We start from the raw sequence: 5,867 nt of genomic DNA, 5'->3' as shown, positions 1-5,867 counted from the left end.
GGAAGGAGTCATGTCTTTAAATCCCCATGGCAACCAGTCCTTGGATATGGATCACCCCTAGGAGAAATCTCTTTTCAACTAAGATAAGGAACCTCTTTTCAATCAAGGCAAATTCCAAAGAGACTGTCAGACAATAACATTTCCATCAGCTGAGTAAATAAATCTCTTATTCTTGGAAGGGAAATGGTCAGTGTGACACTCTGTTTAAAGAACTAAGAAAGAAGTGTGCATATATTTGTATGAGCAGGAAACTATAAAGATGACACAGTAGATTTTTTTAAAAATAGAACTTCTGAAAATACAACTACTAAAATTAAAAACCCAAAGGATGAGTCTGACTGCAGATTAAACACAACTGAAGAAAGAATTGGTAAACTGGAAGATATCTCAGAAGAAAGTAGCCTATGTATGACATGAACAGACAGAAAGGTAGAAAATGCAGAAGAGTAGTTAAGTGATATACAGAATAGAATGAGAAGGTCTAACATACATTTAATCAGAATCCCAGGAGAGGAGAGAGAAAATAGGACAGAAACAATATTTGAAGAAATAGTGGATAAGAATCTTGAGGACCAACCAATGTCATAAATCCACATTTCAAGAAGCCTTATAAACCTCAATTCAGGCATAGAAAACACTTAGACACATCATAGAACACCAGAGACAAAGAGGAAATCTTAATAGTAGTCATGAGAGAAAGGCAGCTTGTTTTCATGTGAATGAGAGTTAGACTAATTGCTGACTTCTCAACAATAATAAAGGAAGTTAGACGGCAGAGGAATAATGTCTTTAATAGGTTGACAAAAATTAACAGCTAATGAATAATTCTACACCCAGTGAAAATATCTTTCAATGCTCAGGACAAAATAAAGACATTTTTAGGTAAACAAAACAGACTTGTCATCAATAGACCCACAGTAAAAAAAATTCTAAATGATACATCTCAGGCAGAAAGAAAATTATTCTAGAAAGAAGTTGCCAAATGCAGAAAAGAATCAAGAGAAAGGAAGGTTGTAAATAAGTGGGTAAGTCCACATGAACATTGAATATACAAAGCAGTAACAATAAGGTCTTGTGACTTAAATTTAAAAATATAGAATTAGTGGAGCTAAAGTGGTCTAAGATCTTTGTATTGTATGATATGAAGATTAAGATACTAACATTTGGCTTTGATAATTTAAGCACATATCTTGTATTTTTTAGAATATATTCATCATGATTCAGCACAGGAAAACAGAAACAAAGTATTTCAAGAAGAAAAAAATTTAATATGGGGAACTAGGAGTTTACTACATCATTGGAAAAATTGGAGGAGGAAAAGTCAGAATGGCAGTGGAATGCAGGGTCCAACTGCTGCAAAAATTCATGTTTTCCACAACCCACACATCAGCCATCACCATTGTCAAAGAAAAAAGAAGCATTTCCTCCTTCCTGCTCTCCAAATTATACATGCATATGTTCACTGGTAGAACATAAATTGCAATTCAAAAGCTAGCCTCAAGGCGTCTGAGAAATGTAGTTTCCAGCTTTCCAACTCCTGGGATATGGGGATAGGCACAGAAGAAGGTGGAAATTGAAGATGATTACCAGCAAACGTTATCCAGTACTAAAAGAATAAAAACAGTGTATGATATCCAAAGAAGTAGATTTTCTACTATGTTTTCTTCTAAAATTTTCATAGTTTTCAGTTTTACATTTAGGTATATAATCTATTTTGAATTTTCTTTTGCATATGGGTTGGAATTCACTTTTTTGCAAATGGATATCCAATTGTTGAAAAAACTATCCTTCCTCCACTGAATTGTCTTTGCAGTTTGTCAAAAATAATTTGTGTGTGTGTATGTAATTTTTAGATTCTCCATCCTGTTCCATTGTTCTATTTGTCTGTCCTGATGCCAACATCACACTATCTTGATTGCTATAGCTTTATATTGTCTTTTTTTTTTTTGGTTATATTGAATCTTAGGACAGGTAGTGTTAGCTCTCCAACTTTGCTCTTCTTTTTAAAATTCATTTTGGCTAGTCTACACCTTTTACATTTGTATATGACTTTAGAATCAGCTTGTCTATATCTACAAAAAAAGCCTTCTGCCATTTTAAGTAGAGATCGTGTTGAATCTATTCGAGGATAATTGACACTTTTTAACAATATTTAGCCTTTCAACCTATGACCAAGTTTTATCTCTCCATTTATTTAGGTCTTCTTTAATTTCTTTTGGCAATATTTTGTAGTTTTCAGTGACAGGTTTTGCATATATTTTGTCAGTTTTATACCTAAGTATTTCATATTTTGATGCTTCTATATTTTTAAAATTATTTCAATTTCTGATTATTCTTTGCTAGTATACAGAAATACAATTGAATTTTGTATATTGGTCTTGCAACCTACAACCTTGCTAAATTCACTTATTAGTCTCAGTAACTATTGTTTTTGGTAGATCGTATACCATTTTCGATATAGACAATCATATCATATGTGTAAGTGAAGATGTTCTACTACTTCCTTACCAATCTGGATGCCTTTTATTTCTTTTTCTTGCCTTATTGCACTGGCTGGAAACTAATATATTGAATAGAAGTAGTGAGAGTGAATATTCTTGTCTTGTTCCTAATCTTAGAAGGGAAAGAATTCAGTCTTTCATCATTATGATGTTGACTAGAGGTTTTTGTAGATGCCTTTTATCCAGTTGAGGAAGTTACCTTCTACTTATCAGTTTGCTGAGAGTTTTTTTTCTTTTAAATCAGAAATGGATGCTGGATCTTATCAAATGCTTTTCATGCATCTATTGAGATAATCATATGGTTTTTCTCTTTTAGTTTGTTAATATGGAGAATTATATAGATTCATTTAAAAAGTTAAATCAACTTTGCATTCATGGGATAAACTGTGCTTGGTCAGGATATATTGTTGTTGATTTGATTTTCTAAAATGTTGTCTATGATTATGTGATCTATGTTTATGAGGGATGATGTTCTGTAGTTTTCTTTTTCTGTAATGTTTTTGTTTGGCCTTGTTATCATGGTACTGCTGACTTTATAGGATGAGTTGGGAAGTAGTCCCTCCTTTTCAATTTTCTGGAAGAGTTTGAATAGAATAAGTCATATCTTCCTTCAGCATTTGGCAGAATTCACAGATGAAGCCATCTGGGCCTGGAGTTCGCTTTGTTGGAAGATTTTTACCTGCAAATTTAATATCTTTAACAGATACAGGGCTATTCAGGCTATTTCTTCTTGAATAAGGTTTGAGAGTTTGTGATTTTCAAGGAATTTTTCATTTCATTTGTTATTAAATTTATTAGCTTAAATTGTTCATAATAGTCCCCTATTATCTTTTTAATAACTGTGGACTCTGTAGTGATGTCACCTTTTCATATCTGGTATTGGTAACTTGAGTCTTGTTGCTTTTTTTCCCCTTATGTAGCCTGGTTAGAGGTTTATCAATTTTATCATTATTAAAAATATTTATTAATTTATTACATATAAAAATATATATAATACATTTATTAAAAAAGAAGCTGTTGATTTCATTGATTTTTATGTCTATATTTCATTAATTTTCACTGTGATCTTCTGATCTTTACTATTTCCTTTCTTCTGCTTACTTTGGGTTTCATATGATTTTTTTAAAATTTCTTAAGGTGGATGCTGATGTCATGAATTTGAGATCTTTCTTCTTTTCTAAAATTGGCATTTAGTGGTATAAATTTCTCTCTAAGTAGTGCCTTAAAGGTATCCCATAAATTTTGATATGTTGTGTTTTCATTTTCATTGAGTTCAAAATGTTTATGACTTTCTCCTTTGGTTTCTTCTTTGACTCATAGGTTATTTAGAAATGTGTTATTTAGATGCCTAATTTTCAGAATTTTCCAGATTTTTTTTGTTTTTGATTCCTATTTACTTTCATTTTGGTCAGAGAACATACTTTATATGACTTGAATCCTTTTAAATTTATTTAGATTCATTTTATGGGCCTAACTATAATCTACCTTGATAAATGTTCCATGTGTATTTAAAAAGAATGTGTATTCTACTATTATTGGATGGAATATTCTATAGATATCAGTTAGGTCAAGTTGTTTGATAGTCCTGTTCAAGTCTTCTATATCACTGATGATTTTCTGTCACTTGTTTCATCAAGTATTAAGAGAGGACAAAATCTCCAAGAGAAATCTCCAAGCATTCTTATGGATTTATCTATTCTCTTCTTAGTTCTATCCATCTTTGTTTCATGTGTTTTGAAACTCTATTACTAGGTGCATAAATGTTTAGGATTGTCATATCCTATTGACAAATTGACCCCTTCATTAATATGACATAATGGTCTTTATGCATGGTAATAGTCTTTGCTACGAAATCTACTTTGTCTGATACTAATATTAGTACTCTAGCTTTCTTTTAACTACTGTTAGCATAGTATGTCTTTTTCTATCCTTTTATTTTTTTAATAAAATTTACTATCCATTCACAATAAAAAAGAAACACACTTAGCTAAGTAGAAATACAGGGAAACCTCTTTGTTTTGATAAAATATATCTACCAAAACCTATAGTAAACCTCACACTTAATGGTGAATCTCTGGGAGATTTCCTTTTGAAAGCAAGAACAAGACAAGGAATTCCACTGCCCCTACTTCTAGAATTCAACATTGTACTAGAGGTTTGGCCAGAACAGAAAGAACTTTCCCTCTCCCTCAACCCAACCCCCCAAAAATGATTGAAAGGGAAAAAAAAGTTATCATTTAAAAATGATATAATTGGGGGCTGGCCCCGTGGCTTAGCAGTTAAGTGCGTGTGCTCCGCTCCTGGCGGCCTGGGTTCAGATCCCGGGCGCATACTGATGCACCACTTGTCCAGCCATGCTCAGGCAGCGTCCCACATACAGCGACTAGAAGGACGTGCAACTATGACATACAACTATCTACTGGGGCTTTGGGGAGAAAAAGGAAAAAAAGGAAGAGGATTGGCAATAGATATTAGCTCCGGGCCGGTCTTCCTCAGCAAAAAGAGGAGGATTGGCATGGATGTTAGCTCAGGGCTGATCTTCTTCACAAAAACAAAACAAAACAAAAAACAAAACAAAACAAAACAAAAGACCCATTAGTAGGTCACGAAAAAATGATATAATTGTGGGGCCGGCCTGGTGGCATAGTGGTTAAGTTCGTGCACTCCGCTTTGGTGGCCCAGGGTTCACAGGTTCGGATCCTGGGTGTGGACCAATGCACCGCTTGTCAAGCCATGCTGTGGCAGTTTCCCATATAAAGTAGGGGTAGATGGGCACGGATGTTAGCCCAGGGCCAGTCTTCCTCAGCAAAAAGAGGAGGATTGGCAATGGATGTTAGCTCAGGGCTAATCTTCCTCACACACACACAAACACACAAAATGTTATAACTGTGCCCATAAAGAATTTAAAAATATTCCGTAGATAAATTTTTTAATTTAATAAGAGAATTTTAACAAGTTTGCTGGATACAAAATAAATATAAAAAACATTTGCTAGAATATTTGCATCATATATCAAGACTTACTATAAAAGATATGATAATTAGGTTGGTAGTTGTATTGGTGCAGGGTTAGTAAAATAGAGCAATGATATAGAATAGCAAGGCGAGCAATAGACTCTTGATATAGCACAGAGGTGAGCCCTGCAGAGAATTAGATAAAAGACAGACTTTTCAAAAATGGTGCCAAGAAAATTGGATATCCATATGGGAAAAAAAGAAATTAGATATCTGTCTCACATCATACACTAAAATCAATTTCAGATGGATTAAAGACCTGAATATGAAGTCAAAATTACATTGCTTTCTGGAGTTTCAGTTCCAGAACAAGATAATATAGATTGACTTTTCCCTGTTCCTCCTCTAAATA

The sequence above is a fragment of the Diceros bicornis genome, chromosome 7 (genome assembly GCF_020826845.1).
Source record: "Diceros bicornis minor isolate mBicDic1 chromosome 7, mDicBic1.mat.cur, whole genome shotgun sequence".
Classification (NCBI taxonomy): Eukaryota; Metazoa; Chordata; class Mammalia; order Perissodactyla; family Rhinocerotidae; genus Diceros; species Diceros bicornis.
Note: the sequence above shows the minus strand (reverse complement) of the source record.